This window comes from Alligator mississippiensis, chromosome 4 (assembly GCF_030867095.1).
Source record: "Alligator mississippiensis isolate rAllMis1 chromosome 4, rAllMis1, whole genome shotgun sequence".
NCBI lineage: Eukaryota > Metazoa > Chordata > Crocodylia > Alligatoridae > Alligator > Alligator mississippiensis.
In genome coordinates, this window is record NC_081827.1 from 168,620,298 (window position 1) to 168,635,428 (window position 15,131).

Below are 15,131 nucleotides of genomic sequence, written 5' to 3' on the forward strand. Positions count from 1 at the left end.
TACACTTGGCCCACAGTTTTTACCAACAAATGCAACACATGACTATAGTATTACAATCTGCATTAAATTAAAAATCATTGTTCTAGATTCCACATAAAGCCTGACATTTATTTAACATCCCCCCCGCCCCCCCAAATCCCACTTAAAAACAACCACCCTGTTATTGACAGGGCTGGCTGAAGAATGGTAATTCCTTTCTGCAAAAGGAAAAAAAACTGAACTGAAAGAAAAGTTTGTAGTTTCATAGTTTCCTAACCTAATTATGTGAAGCTCGCCTTGGCAACTTTTTACAACCATGGGCATCACATGTGACCCAGCTGATGCTGTGGGCTCCTGATTCTACACATGCCCTCCTAAAACAGCCTCTGCTTGCTGAATGCCACCAATAAATATGGCCAACACCAAGTAAGAATGGCAGATTTGGTGATGAAGGTGAGTGAGTGAGCAGCCCCCAGCGCAGAACCGAGGGGACTGGGGGGCAGGCAGTTTGGGAACGCAGAATACAACACCTTAAATTTAGTGCCCAGGGTTGGGGCAGCTGCTCCTGCAAGCTCCCAATTCCCTTCCCGTGCTGCAGCCTGGAGCAAACAGTCACTCAACAGTCCCAAGCTCTTTGCAGGCTGGATTTGGCCTGTTGGTTGTCAATCCCTGATTTAAAATAAACGTTTTCATTTTAAATCCATTTGAAACAAAAAAGATTGCAGCTTTGGAGCTTGACTCTCATGTAGTTTGGTTCTCCCTCCCTGAAACTCCAAAACGAACTCAGAAGGTTTGTTTCCAGTTCATTCAATTTGAAGATACTTTGGTTTTGAATAATTTTTCTGCAACGCTGAAAAATATCAAACACCACAAAATATATTTAAATGACTTTTTTATAGCATTCAAAAAGCCATTTTTCTTTTAAAAAATCAATGAAAATATTTGTTGATGAAAATTTTCAAGTAGCTTTAATGTTCTATCAGATTATCTTAAAACTACAAATCAGGTGAGATTGCATGTGGCCAAATGTGGTAGGAGGGGCTGCTGAATGCCAGGAGCCGGTATCAGTTTGTGGCATATTTGTTGTGGGGGGAGGAGGGAGGTATTATAAGATCAATATTCAGATTGTGGCTTCCAAACTGGAAATAACATTACGCAGAAAATGTTATTCAAGGATTTGGGTTTTTTTCACAGATTCATAAATGTTCGGGTTGGAAGGGACCTCAGTAAATCAAGTCCAACCCCCTGCCCTGGGCAGGAAAGAGCGCTGGGGTCAGATGACCCCAGCCAGGTGCATGTCCAGCGTCCTTTTAAAGACCCTCAAGGTAGGGGAGAGCATTGCTTCCCGTGGAAGCCTATTCCAGATTTTGGCAACTCTTACTGTGAAGAAGTTCTTTCTAACCTAAATCTGCTCTCCATTAGTTTGTGGCTGTTGTTCCTAGTGACTCCAAGGGGTGCCCTGGTAAACAGAGCATCCCTTATTCCTTGCTGCCCCCCTTGATTAATTTGTAGGCAGCCACAAGATCCCCTCTCAATCTTCTCTTGTGGAGGCTGAAGAGATCCAGGGTCCTCAATCTCTCCTTGTAGGGCTTTGCCTGCAGGCCACCAACCATATGAGTGGCCATCCTCTGAACTCGCGAGGTTGTCCATATCCCTCTTGAAGTGCGGCGCCCAAAACTGGATGCAGTACTCCAGCTGCAGCCTAATAAGTGCCGCATACAGGGGAAGTATCACTTCCTTGGACTTGTTTGTCATTCACGTGCTAATGCATGATAAAGTGCAGTTGGCTTTATTGATCACTTTGTCACATTGACAACTCATGTTCATCTTGGAGTCCTCTGGGAGCAGCAGGGCCCCAACCCTGTAGGTTAATGGGCAACATCTGTTTTGCCCAATGAAGTGGATGAGCTGTGCAGGGAAACATCCTGGCATAGCTGATCTGGTTCACTTGGCAATGTCTGTTCATAGCTTTCCATTAACACTCACTGTTCATGTGGCTCCTGAGTGTCACTCCTCTAAGACAGGGGTGTCAAATGCATCCAGCCTGAGCAGGGCCAGTCTGTGGACTGCAGCTGGAGTGCGGGGCCCTTGCTATCTGGCCAGTGGGGCTGCCCACAGGACTGGAAATAAATGTCAAGCAGAGGTAATGTTGTTACTGTGGTTCTGGAAGCCGCAGCAGCCACCACACATCCCACCACCAAATTTCCAAATATTGGGCAGCTCCACAGGCAAAAGACAAGGCTCCATCCTCCAGCTTCATCCCAGGGGGTTGTCCAGGAATTAGAAAACTGGTGGCAAGATGAGCAGTGGCTGCTGTGGCTCCCTTCCCCTCCAGCTTCCCCCTTTTGCCCCTTCCCAGGTGGTAGGGAAGGCCAGGACAGAAGGATGAGCGCTGGGGGACCCTGCAGCCCTCATGTCTGAATGGGGCAGTGTAGTGGGGGGCAGTGGGGGAGCTCATCCCTGGGGAGCTAAGGGTGAGTTTGACCATGTGGTGCAATGCATGCGGGGAGGTGCGGGAAACAGCAGGAGGTGGCACATAGTGCACCAAAGAGGAACCCTGCACCCAGTGCAGCAGCAAGGCATGGGATGCAGCAGGGGAGGGGAGGGACATCCAGATGCACAGGGCAACAGGGGGGTGCAGGGAGCAGCAGCAAGGATATGTAGGGTGAAGCCCCCAGGGACCAAGGTCCGTGCTGGCATGGTCCCTTTTAGTGCAACCCAAGGGGTTTGCAGCCCCCAGCCACCCAGAAGTTGAATATCCCTGTATTGGACCATGCCTCTCAGACACTGTGGTCAATGGCCCTTCTTAGACAGGGATAATTGCATTCAACATGGTCTGCTGGTTGGGGTGGAGGGGTTGACCATGCTCAGTTCCCTTCAGCACAGTAGTGTTTAGTGCTGTGTTGACTTCCACTGCGGCCTAGCTCTGATTTCTCAGGGTAGACAAGCCTTTATATGATTTTCCCCGAACCTCCAACTCTCTTGGGCTGGCTCTTACATTTGGAAGATCTGGACATCCTGCCCATGACTGGCCATTGGCTGTGACTTGCTAAGTCTCTTGCAGTTGAAGGATTTATATGCCTGTCCCCCAGTTTTTCCCTTTCTTACTACCAAGGTGACCTCTGCTCACTCTCTCCTTTTCAGCAAAATATCCCAACAAAATTGTGATTTCTTTCCCTTCCCCCACCCCGCCTTGATTTGGTCTAAAGGTCTGGAGAAACTTCACCAATGACTGGGTTGTTCTTCAAGTTGTTGTTCTTAAGATCTGATTAGCCCTTAATCAGATCTTAAGAACAGGAGTGTATCTAGGGGTGTACAGCAGCACAGTTGAACCCCATGTTGGCTGTGTGCTGTATGTGCAGTGAGCTCTCTTGACCTCACTGGCATGTCAGCATGGGCTTCTGCTAAGCCCCATATGTGCCATGAGCTCTGAGTGGTTGAGTGGGCGCAGCTTGTCTTTTGTGTTTGGCACCACTGGCATTGCCCCCGCAACCCTCATTTGGGTCACGATCTGGGGTTGGGAACTGCTGACCTAGAGGTTACATCTGCCATGGATATCATGGGGGTTTTTAGATGCCTTATAGGTGGCAGAATCAGAAAATTATCTCTGGGCGCGTGTATGCGAGATGTTTACAGCATAGTTGCCTAATTAGCTCCGCAGTAAAGTCTCAGCATCTGCATGTCTGGCCCTATTAGACTGCAGTAAGCTATTAACTCTGTCGTAGGTTAGTACTTCTAAACACAAATACTATTTTGTGGTGGCGGCATTATTTAGTGCACTGCAACACATATGTGGAGCACTCTCATGCCCCAGCCAGCCCCTCCGCAGCATGTTGAACCACATCAGAGCAGCCCCAGTTTGGCAGGCTTACTCCCCTGGTCTCTTGCCAGCCGGGGCTGCTCTGACCAGGCTCAACTTGCTGCGGTCCTGAGTGCACATGCAAACGGCACACCTGGGAGCAAAGAACGCTGGCACAAACTGCACCGGAGTTTATTCTTTCACATTAATTGCATGTGTAGATATACCTTCTGTATAGCATTTTAATGTCAAGAAGGACAAAGCTCATTTAAACTGGATCTGATCTTGCCTGTTGGCGTGGACCATTTTATATATGTTTTGTACCCCAAACAATTAGGGTCCAGATAAAGAATTACATTTTTAGCATCCCACATTGGCAGACATCAACAAGTGAACTGCTCGGTCCAGCCCTTAAAAATTCTGGGTGAAGAATAAAAGTCAAGCAAATATAAGCTTTGCCAGTAAAAAGTTGCTGGCAAAACAGCCTTGGGACCAGGAACAGCCCTGGTTTCTTGTTCAGAGCAAATCCATCCACAGGATTTCCTAATTTAAGCAAAAAAAGCTCAGCTCATTAGTAGCTTAACCATCAAAAGTTAGAAGTCAAGGCATAAAACTGTGAGGGTAAATAACAAGGGAGCGGTCTGTTTCCGTCTGTTGTCTCTTGTTTTATTCTTAGGCTCCAAGCTCTTTGGGGCTTGTTTGTTCTGGGTCGCACAATGCGTAACACCATAAATCCCCAAGGAATGGCCAGATCAACTCAGTGCTATACTAATACAAATATATTAGTATACTCAAGAAGTTCCTAGCATTGCCAGTAGAAGGCAGCAGTGCATGCAAATAAGAGCCAAGCCACTTTAACAGTCTCCACTTTCAAATAAAGCAGTGGTTCTCAAGCTTTTATAACTGGATGGACTAGAGAGTGGCCTGAATAGATTCAAGGCACCTCTAGGAAAGTGCCAGCTGTTAGTTGTCATTTGTTGTTTTGAGTACAGAAAAATAACAGGAGTGAGAACCCAAAAAGTCCACAGCAGGGCAGAATGTTTTTAACTCTACGGATTTCCATTTGAAATGTTATGTGTTTATCTTGTAAATCCTATTTTCACACCTGACAGTGCTAACATTGCGTGGCACCCCAGAGCACCCTTGAAAGGATCTTGAGGCAGTGTGGAGTGCTCCAGCACCCTGACTCAGAATCAGTGCAATACAGGATTTACTTTCCTTTGTTGTAAACGTTCATTTGGAGAAGCCTGCTTTTTGTGGGCTGCCTGTTCTGTGTTACTGCAGATTGTGCAATTCCTGTACAAGTATGCCTACATCTGCTAGCCAGATGTCCTAGTGAGCCATACAGCCCTGTAGTTTAGGGTAAGAAAAAGTGAATTATTTGCATCAGCCTAGGTTGGGTGATTAGCAGTCTCCTTAAAGGGCAGTGGTGTTAGTCATTGCAAAGGTGAACAAGATGCAAATTAAGTTGCGTGAGATCTTAGAAGGGGGAGGGGTGTTGACTAGAGCAGGATTAGGGTGGTTGAGTCACTCATGACTAGGACTGTGCAAATAACCATGCTCTTCCTTACCCACCCTCTAGTGTAAGGACATCCCCCCCTGTACTCCCTGACTGTGAAGCAGTGACTTAGGGTGAGCTGTCATGCTGAGATTCTAATGCAAGAAGGATCTCTCGGCTCACGAAGGTTAAAAAGATGTCACTTTTCTCTCAGGACATTCTGCAATCCTACATACAAGCCCATTGTTCCACTTTAAGTACCAGCTACAAACATTTGGCATGGGTTCAGCTGTGCCAGGATATGATCTAACTGATGGGCAGGTACAGATGTCACCTGGGGCTGTTGTCCCCAGGACTGGGCCCTTGCTGCTCCTGGGGTCTCAGGTGCCTGGCTGTGACCTAGGGGGATCTAATAGGGTTCCCTTCCCCTGCAGCATGAAACATGCCCTGGAATCATCTTTTTAGGGCGGCTGGAGAGCATTGGCAACCCTGGGCTGTGGGAGTCATGCCCAGCAAGCAGGCATCCTTTGTTCTAAGGAGTGACAGACTGTTAAAAGGAATAATGTATTTTAGGTACCTGGAATGCAACAAAAAGCAAGGATGTCTGTTTGCTTGCAACTCTTGCCACCATGAAATTTTTTTATGAAGACACAAAGGGCAACTTCTGTTTGCACCCCAAGATGACACTTTTCCCCCCAGGACAATTGGGGTTAATTTGAGTTCATTGCCATTCAAGCAGCATGTATAAATGACTGTCCCATGCCTGTTTGGATGTGAGTCAAAGCTTGGGGCAATCAGACCTGGGATAAACCCACAACTGGTTTTACTTTCACTCTGCCCTTGGATAGAGGCTACAAGGCTTGAGAACATGTGCACTAGTTCTGACCATGTTCCTGTGGCCTGACCTGTCACCAGTCTGTCATGCCCTGTGTTTGCATCACTGCTGAAAATGGACCTTCAAAATTTTTCCAAACTTCAAAGGAACATGAATGGTTCTGATCCTTGGTTTTGTCCAGCCCAAGGTTCTGGGGCTGTTTGAGAGCTGGGAGTGAGGACTTGTCTATGCAGTTAAGAGGATATAGTACCCTATGGGACACTTATTCTGGAATAGCTATTCTGCTCTAAATTAACACACTATCCTAAGTGTTATTTAACACCTTCTCAGTGGGCTCTGGCAAGCACAGAACAGCCAGAAGGCAACATGCTCCACCGTTGTCCATTTCTGACTTACTTCCTATATCAGGATCAGGCTTCAGGGCCCTTGGGCTAGCAAGGGAGACAAACAGGGAGTGAGGGAAGCTGCATTGCTAATAGGTTCTTATTTGCCTGGACTGGGACTTGCATACAAGTTGAACAAGCATTTAACTAGTGTTTAGGTTTTAACATACTCCTGAGACCCCAGGTGATTTGCTTTGGGACATGTTTAATGTAGCACATAGGGAAAACTAACTAAAACTGGGTTCTGGGGTAAATGGTAAATAAATTATTGTAGGAGTGTTAAATTCCTAGACCTTTTGCTTTGAGAAGAGGTGGCGTTAATGGAAGATGACAGGTGTAAAGATGTCTCCAGGGCTGTCAGCCAGACAGTGAAAACAGCAAACTTTCCCCTAAGCTAAATGCCATAGGGTTCTCAGTCCTGGAAGTTAATTGAACAGAGACCCTCAAACTCAAAATGAATGGCTAGTGACAAGATGAGATTGATATCACAGGGAGAAGGTCTGAGGTGAGAAGATATGGAGAGAAGATATAGGGCTAAGAATGCACAGAGACCTGCTTCCACAGCAGGAGAGTTAGGATTGGGGATTTAACAGAGATCTGCCCTTTGTTTTTTGGATCAGGCGGCTGTAGGCAATGCCTTGCCTGAAGTGCTAACAGTACCAGAAAACCCCTGTGGTCTCTTGCACTGGATGAGGTTGAGCTGCTGTGAGAGAACACACAGTGTTGCATTTCTGAGGCCAGAGAGAAGGCATCCTGTGCCACCAGGGCTTTGTGGCTGAGGACCCTGGCAGAAGCTCCTTTTCCTTTGTGTCCTGTATGAAATAATGCACAGGCCAAACCCACATCTGCAGGGTTGGGCAGGGTACTGAGTGCCACTGATGAGCCATGATTTATCAAGGTAAAGGATTCCCCTTCAGGGTGGTCTTAAGGAGTCTCTTTCTTTGGCGAGGAAGGAGTTGCTGCCTGATGATGACCCATCCCTTGTCTAAACCCATAGAGCAGCGATTCGTAACCAGGGTGCATTGGCCATGAAATCCTTTTAAGTGTCATGGGGTGCTGTTAGGTGTGCAATCACCCACACAATTCACAAAATATATCCAAAGTTTTCCAGTAAGGATCTATAGTGTCCAAACTATTCTGATCTGTTGTGGGCCTTCTGAATTCTTTGCAGGAGAAGAATTGCTCTTTTTTTTGCCATTGTCCAAAAAAAAAAAAAGACTGGAAACTGAGCTGGCATTTTCCTAGTGCCTTGAGTCTAAAAAAGATTGAGAACCACTGCCGTAAAACCTGTATTAACTCACAGACTGCAAGTTCCTTTACAGCTCTGTGCCGTGGGGACTGCTTGGGGCTGTTCTCACCTTAGTGGCAACGTGAAGAGGGGAAGGGGCTATCGCTTTTTGGGGGGCACGGTTCTGAAGGAGAGGTGGAGCGTTTCATTAAAACAAATGCAACAAAATTGTTCCTCAGAGGAAGATGCTAGTCGCCTGTGAGGTTTGGTCCATGCCACCAAGCAGGGACATGGCACTTCCTTTCTATTATGCTACTAGGTAGTTTGTAGCTGCGCTTTCCAACACAGCAGGGAGATCACTGTGGCTGTGGTTGCAACACTGCTGCATCAGGGAGGATCATGCATCAGGGACAATCATTGCTTTTTCCAGGGCTGTTGTTATATAGCAAAATCCTCCTTTTGCTGTATATAAATCCAATTGGATTAAAATAAGGAAGTGAGGGAGACTGGGCCTTCAAGGTGCCCTTGAAGACATCAGCACCTGCTTGGGGGGCTTGGACAGCCAAGTGCCACTCTAATCCCCTTCCCCATCAGCTGCTCTGCTTTCTGCCCCCTGCCCTGTGTCCCTGGCTGCTCTGCTTTCCGCTCCCTGCACTCTCCAGCCCCAGGGGTTGCAGCTTTGCTGCTGAGACATTCCCTGGGGGCCCCCTGACTCCCTGCTCTCCCAGAGCAGGACTTCCTGGGGAGATAGATGGCTCAGCTCTGTGCAGCAGGGGCATTACTGCAGCTGGCAGCTACCTTCCTGCACCCCTCCCTCCATAAGCGTTTAGTGCATACACCTTCCCAACCCCAGTTCCTGTACTGCAGGCAAGGCTGGGCAGCGAACCAGGGTTGAGTAGAGTTTCCACAGCACCAAATAACCAGCAGGTCCCATGGTGTAATGGTTAGCACTCTGGACTTTGAATCCAGCGATCCGAGTTCAAATCTCGGTGGGACCTCGAGGACTTTTTGCCACAGAGGCTTGGACAGTGCAACGGGGACCCCGCTTGAGAATGGCCAGGGGCCACGCCGGGCCCTCGCTGCTCGAGCGGGGGGGTGTTACACCAGACTCCGTTTTGAGCGGGCTGGGCTGCCGCTCTACTGCGCATGTGTGGGGTCGGCGGAGGCGGCAGCTGGCTGGGAAAGCTTCGTTACGCACGGCCCCGCCCCCCTGCATCTGATTGGCAGTGCCCGCCTGCCTCGCGCTGCGATTGGCTGGTCGTCAAGGGGAGTCCGGCAGCAGTGTGGGCGTCGGCGCTCCTGCTGCACCCCTCACCCGGGCGCTGCGCGAGCGTGGCTCTTCCCGCCCCCCCCCCCCCCGGCAGGGGCAGGGCCTGGGTTGCGGGCTGGGACGGGCCGGCGGCTCCTGCCCGGGGCCAGCCTCCTCCGCAAAATGTGCCGCAAACGAGCCTCGAGCCCTCCCCGAGTCCTCTGCCACCCCCACCCCTTCCCGATCTGCTGCTCTGCTCTCTGCTACGTTCCCTTGCCTGCCTTGCTTTCTGGCTCCTGCCTTCTGCTCCCTTCCTGAGCTGCCTTCGGTTCCCTGCCTGGTGACACTGCCCGTGCTGCAGATCCGCTTTCTGCTCCCTGTCTCGTTTCCCTGTCGTCTGCGGCTCTGCTTTCTGCTCCCTGCCATGTTTCTTTATCGGCTCTGCTTTCTGCTCCCTCGTGTGTCCCCCACCTGCGCTGCTGCTCCTCTTTCTGCTGCCTGCCTTGTGTCCCTGGCTGCCCCGCTGTTTTACTTCCTGCTCCCTGCCCTGTTTGCCTGTCTGCTCTGCTTCCTGCCATGTCCTCGTCTGCTCTGCTTCTCGGTTTTCTGATTCCTGCAGTTTCCCCATCTGCTCTGCCCCACTTCCCTGTCTGCTCTGCTTGCTGCCTGCTGCACTGCTCTGCTGTCTGCCCCCTGCCCTATCTGCCACTGTGCTGCTGCCTGCCCCCTCCCTTATCGCCCACCTCATGCAGGTTGCCCATGCCACTTGTGGCACTCGGCCACTCCTGTGCGGTGAGACCTTTCTGGGTGGGTTGCGGGGGTGTCAGACAATGTTAGCACTGTTAGGTGTGCAAACATGATTCACAAGTTAAACCCAGAGATTTCAAATAGGATGCCATAGTGTTAAAAAACCGTCTGACGTGGTCTTCCTGAGTCATTTGCAACAGAAGCATTGCTCTGGTGTTCTGTGGTCAAGTGATGCTTTCCAAGGGGTGCCTTGAGTCTAGCAAAGTGGACTTTGAGTTCAGAAAGGCTGAGAACCACTGCTCTAAACAGCCCATAAGAATGGGGAAAATTGTGTTGAGAGAGAGGAAGAGGGCAAAGATAAGGTAGCATTTCTTCAGCCCTTTTGTCTTTTTATGCAGCCCTGGGGTGCCTTAGTAGCGCATCTGATGTTTCAGATGCAGGGTGCTGTGACAGTATGTGCAGTGAAGGGTTGGTAGGGTGAGAACCGTTTGTTTTTCCTGGCCCGTGGAGAAATCACACTGCCCATAGGTGGCAGCCCAGGTTCTTGTCACTTCTGTTGTGTGCCAGTGGCTGACGTAGGAGACAACAGCTTGTCCTTGGCAGCAATGCCTGCTGAAAGGGCCACACTCTTCTTGACCTCTGGGCTGGGGGGCACAGCAGTGGCAGGAGCACAGCGGCGATGGCAGGAGCACAACAGCAGTAAGCAGTGAGCTCCCACAGACACTGCTGGTGGTGTCAGCAGCAGCGGGGGTGGCAAGCGCTGACCAGGGGTTGGCGACCACCTGCAGACACCGCTGGCAGTCTCGTGGGGTGGGGAGGGGTGGCGAGTGGCGACTGTCCACAGGCGCTGCCGACAGTGTCAGCAGCACCTTTTCGTAGGGGGTGTGCGTGCACCCCCTACACGTTGCCAGTGGCCTTTAGGGCAGGTATCTGAAGTGCAGTTGCAAACTCCTGTTGCTTCCTCCTATGAACAATGGCTAATTAACAACAAAGGAGTCCCGCAGGACTTGTCCCGCAGAGGAGGCTGAAAATAGGGAATTAGCTCTTTGGGGGACGTGTTGGAGAGAAGAACTGAAAGTACTAAATCACCCGAAGAAGACTTGTTCTGAGGGTGACTGTTCATTTCCATGAACTAACCTATAGGAATTTGCCACTTGGAGCATGGTTCTACCCTTAAGAATATGGCTGGATTAATACTTCCCATATTTATTCAGCTGACCCACCCTCCAGCCCTCCCTACACACAGCCAGAAATGTTCAAAGCCAGAGCTGTTCAGTGACATCAAAAAAATGTTCTCACTCTCAGCTGGGCTCAGACATGAAGCAGAGTTGTCTTCATTCACAGCCTAATTTAATGCACATTATGGGCACGCATCTACACATGCATGCCCTTAATGTACATTAAAAATGGTGAAATTAGGCTAAATATGCCTAAATTTGATACCTGCAAATGCAGGTATCAAATTTAGGCACAGTTAGTTAAAGCGCATTAATGCGCTTTAACATTACTTTAGTGCTGGGTCTCCCCAGCCACTAGGGCAGGGGTAGGCAATGTTTTTGGCCGGAGCACCGAAAAAAACACAATGTCTACCTTGGAAGGTGCTGGAGTGCCGGCATGCCAGAAAAACAAAATGAGGGCAGGGAAGGGGGCGGGGGGGGGGGGGGGGGGAGGGGGTACATGGCAGGATGCACTGCATATTAGTATATTTCATAATAATAAATGTTGCCTTTGTTGTTGTATATTCCTTTTTTGTTGAACATGTTGCAATGAGAGAGAAAAAAAAAGAGACAAATAAGAGAAAGAGGAGAGAGAGAGAAAGAGAAAGAAAAAAGGAGAGCAGAAAGAGAACCAGACACACATGCACACAGAGAACCAGAACACACCCAGAACAGACACATGCACACACACATCCGGAACCAGACGTGTGTGCACACAGACATACAGAACCAGACAGAGGCAGACAAACACGCAGAACCAGATGCGCAGGTGCACAGAACCGGGTTCCTGGGTCACTGGACAAAGTCCGACCCAACAATGCTCTGGTCCCGCCAGAGCCCCTGTGCTTCCCCGGGGAGCTGGCCCCCAGGCTGCAGCACAGGTGGCCAAGGCCCCAACCTAGAGCCTGCCCAACCACCCACCCACCCACCCCACACAGCTAAGCCCACAAAAGGTGTGGTGCTCCTGGCAAGAGGCAGCTCCAGCCTCATCCTGGTGGGGGGCTGGACCAGGGCTGGGATCAGAGGGGGTGGGAGTCAGTTAGGCTCAGCTGTAAGCCCTGCTGCAAGCAGCCCGGGCTCCATGGTTGGCAGCAGCTACCAGAGCCTGGGCTGGCTGCAGCTGGGAGGCTGTAAACAGCTGCTCCGGGCTCCAGCATTAGCTCCATACTGGTGGGTGCACGCGCACCTCGGAGCAGACAGTGGGGATAGGGCCTGAGGCAGCACAGCCCTCCTGCTGTCCACTCTGAGGTGCATGTGCAGTTGCCGCCAGCATGGAGCTGATGCCAGGGCTGTGGAGCCTGGTGCAGCTGTTTGCAGCCTGCCCGCTGCCTGCTGCAGCTGCCCACAGCCGAGGCTGGCTACAAACAGCTGCGCCGGGCTCCAGAGCCGTCATCAGCTCTGCGCCAACAGTGGGGGAGAGGCTGGGGTTACGCTGCCTCAGGCCGCTCCCCCACTGTCCACTCCAAGGCACGCATGCACCCGCTGGTTTGGAGCTAATGCTGGAGCCTGGAGCAGATGTTTGCAGCCTCCTGGCTGCAACTGACCCAGGCTCTGGGTAGTTGCTGCCAACCACAGAGCCCGGTCAGCTTGTAGCAGGACTTGCAGCTGCCCAGCCACCTCCTGGGAGCAGCCCGGGCTTCATGGCTGGCAGCAGCTGCCTAGAACCCAGGCTGGTGGTGGTGTGCTGAGCGAAATGGCCATGCATGCCATGCTCAGCACATGTGCCAGAGGTTGCTGACCCCTGCACTAGGGGCACATGGCAGGACTGCAAGGACTTGGCACTAACTTTAGTGCCAAGTCCCTGCATGCATAGGCATTTGCCAAACATCACTTAATGCATACTATCTTAATGTGCATTACATTCAGTTGCGCTTAAATGCACGTGTAGATGCATCCAGTGTGTACCTGGCTGGTTCTTGATGCCTGGCGATGTTGCCCAAGTCAGGCATTCTCCTACAGAGATAGAACAGGCCTCCTGGCTTCAGCTGATGTTCATATTGACACAAGATCAATATGTTGTTTGTTGCAGAGTATTTTACCTCAGTACTCTGCAACAAACACAATTGTGCACCTGCCTGTTTCATAATGGCCATGGGTGTAAATAGGGCTGTGCCATGCTGGACACATGGTAACATCCTGATAAGCGGCATGTTGTATTTCAGCCTGGAAGGGTGGCTTTTATCATCTACGGTGTTAATAGCTTGCTTAATAGATTGCATCTACAGAGCCTACTGCCTGCTGTGTCTGTGATCATATAATGCACATGGTCCTGGCTGTTCAAAATCCCATTGGCCATGTGGGAGAGTGCTGCCCTGCAGAGTGCTGTGCTCCTGCAAGGCAGGCAGACTCCATGCGCCAGAGCTGTGTTGCATGGCAGTGGCCAGGAGTTACTATGGACTTTGCGGGCACAAGTCGATCAGCGCCTCGGCAAACTTCAAATAGCTGGTTGTACTCTTGATTCCTCCACTGTTGGTAAATCCTTGCCCAGTCCAGATGCCAGGCAAACAGGAAAGTCCCAGAAATCTAAATCCTTTTAAGACTGATTATTTCACTCTGACGCAGGTTGCAAGGAGTTTAGCTTTGATTAATAGGTCAATCTTCTTTGAGAACAGTAAAACCTAGGTATATTTGATTTCTCTTCCTCTTGGATTAGAAGCAGAGATGAAAAGAAAAGCTTTAATCTGATAGTGGGCAAGTTTAATTTTTTTGTGAAGGAAAGGGTGGCTGGTCTTGATAAAATAGGAGGTCTCTTCTGTCAAAAGCTGAGGGGAGGGGCAGGAGGAACCAGGTCTTGCTTTCAACCTTGTCTTGATTAGAAAGCAATATATTGTGCCTGCCTATTGGAGAAGATGTCAACTGCTTGCCCTTCAGTGCCAATGGGGAAGCTGAACCTTGCTAATCCTTGCTCTGGCAAAATTTCCATTCATTTCAATGTGTCTCTCTCTGGAGGAAAGGCTGGGTTTTGCCCCTCCCCTGTCCTCTTCCCACCTCAGGTTAACTGAGCTGAGCGTCCGGTGCTCCCAGCTGTAAAATTAGCTTCTAGAAACAGCCACCATCACCCAAAGAAGACAGAGGCAACATTTAAAATATTCACAGTGTGGTTTTATTTATAGGCTACAAGGGGGGTAACAAAACAGCTTTGGCTAATTACTGACAATGCACAGCAAATGAAGCTGCTGGTTGCAAAGGAATGACATAAGGCCCAACTTGACTCTGCAATACTAGCGCATCGGGGTTCCTATCTTCTAGGAGAGCTAGGCTCCTTGGTGATGCATTTGGGGCCTGATTCTGAGAAATGCTGAGCAGCCGCAACTTCTCTGAGGTGCAGCACAGGGCAGGACTGAGCCTTAAATAGGAGCAAGTGGTGGCTTAGCAGAGAGCAGTCGTGTAAGGTGTACAAGGATTTGCTAAAACTAGCACTACAGAAGCCACTTCTAATATAACTTCTGCTTTGCTGCTAATGAATCAGGAGCTGATTCTTTGGTGCATCCCAGCACAAGAACAATTGCCACACACAATCTTTGCTACTGGCACCTAAAATATACCCCTGCTGCTTCTTCCCAAACATTGCTATCATAGGAGTATGGATCATTCCTTCACTGAAAACACATGCATTGTCTCTGCTCCTTCTGAGTCTTACGGTGATACGCACATGACTTAAATCAGGTCATTCGTACCTCTGAAGTAATGGGTTTCGTAACAGTTGCTATAGGAGAGACCTTTGCAAAGATATTGTAGGCTGTAGCTGGGGTCTGTGTCATGGTCTCGACCGCCTGTCTGACTCAAAGGGGAAGTGTGGTGAGGTAGACAGGAAGCTAGGATTCCTGGCTGTCTTATTTTTCAGTACAAACTGTTCAGTTGGCCAGTGACTCTTCTTTTGGGGCTTGTCAGAAATAAACCTAGGTACCCACAGTCACACCAACTGTTCTGGGAAGCTTCTATCTGGGGGCTGCAGTGTTAACTAGATGAATGGCATCAGGTAATGGCCTAGGAAAATGGCAGAGCCAACATCCATGCCACCCTGGCAAGGCCTCAGAAATCTCCTTTAGGATCAGGAATGTCATTCAGTGCTTGGCTTTCCTACTGTGCTGCCAGCTAAGTGTGGAGCAGCTGATCAGTAGCCGTAGATCCTGCATACAAGCCAAGCCAAGCCTTCCCATGGTAAAGGGAGTAATGACTCCAGATTACTACTCCCC

At 49.9% G+C, this 15,131-nt stretch overlaps 1 non-coding gene across 1 annotated transcript; it reads left to right on the forward strand.

Moving 5' to 3' along the window:
• Window positions 1-8,648: 8,648 nt before the first annotated feature.
• On the forward strand, window positions 8,649-8,720 carry TRNAQ-UUG (transfer RNA glutamine (anticodon UUG)). The gene has a single exon. It is a non-coding gene; the product is annotated as a tRNA-Gln (tRNA).
• Window positions 8,721-15,131: the final 6,411 nt, after the last annotated feature.